Here is a 1,016-nt window from a genome sequence, read left to right as displayed (position 1 = left end):
ACAAATTTGGAAACTCAGCAGTGGCCACAGGACTGGAAAAGGTCAGTTGTCATTCCAATCCCAAAGAAAGGCAATGCAAAAGAATGCTCAAACTACCACACAATTGCACTCATCTCACACGCTAGTAAACTAATGTTCAAAATTCTCCAGGCCAGGCTTCAGCAATACATGTATCATGAACTTCCAGATGTTTAAGCTGGTTTTAGGAAAGACAGAGGAACCAGAAATCAAGTTGCCAACATCTGCTGGATCATCAAAAAACAAAGAGTTCCATAAAAATATCTATTTCTATTTTATTGACTATGCCAAAGCCTTTGACTCTGTGAATCACAATAAACTGTGGAAAATTCTGAAAGAAATGGGAATGCCAGACCACCTGACCTGCTTCTTGAGAAATCTATATGCATGTCAGGCAGCAACAGTTAGAACTGGACATGGAAAAACAGACTGGTTACAAACAGGAAAAGGAGTACTTCAAGTATATATTGTCACACTGCTTATTTAACTTCTATGCAGAGTACATCATGAGAAATGCTGGGCTGGAAGAAGCACAAGCTGAAATCAAGATTGAAGGGAGAAATATCAATAACCTCAGATATGCAGATGACACCACCCTTACGGCAGAAAGTGAGGAGGAACTAAAAACTCTTGATGAATGTGAAAGTGTAGAGTGAAAATTTTGGCTTAAAGCCCGACATCCAGAAAACAAAGATCATGGCATCTGTTCCCATCACTTCATGGGAAACAGATGGGGAAATGGTGGAAACAGTGACAGACTTTATTTTTTTGTTGTTTGTTTCCAAAATCACTGCAGATTGGGTACTATAGCCATGATGCTTACTCCTTGGAAGGAATTTGCTATCTACCAAACTAGATAGCATATTGAAAAGCAGAGACATTACTTTGCCAACAAAGGTCCATCTAGTCAAGGCTTTGGTTTTTTTCTTTGGTCATGTATGGATGTGAGAGTTCGACTGTGAAGAAGGCTGAGTGCTGAAGAATTGATGCTTTTGAAC

Source organism: Bison bison, unplaced genomic scaffold (genome assembly GCF_000754665.1).
Source record: "Bison bison bison isolate TAMUID 2011002044 unplaced genomic scaffold, Bison_UMD1.0 scf7180017864500, whole genome shotgun sequence".
Taxonomy (NCBI): domain Eukaryota; kingdom Metazoa; phylum Chordata; class Mammalia; order Artiodactyla; family Bovidae; genus Bison; species Bison bison.
The sequence above is the reverse complement of the archived record's forward strand: the minus strand, read 5'-3'. Positions refer to the sequence as shown.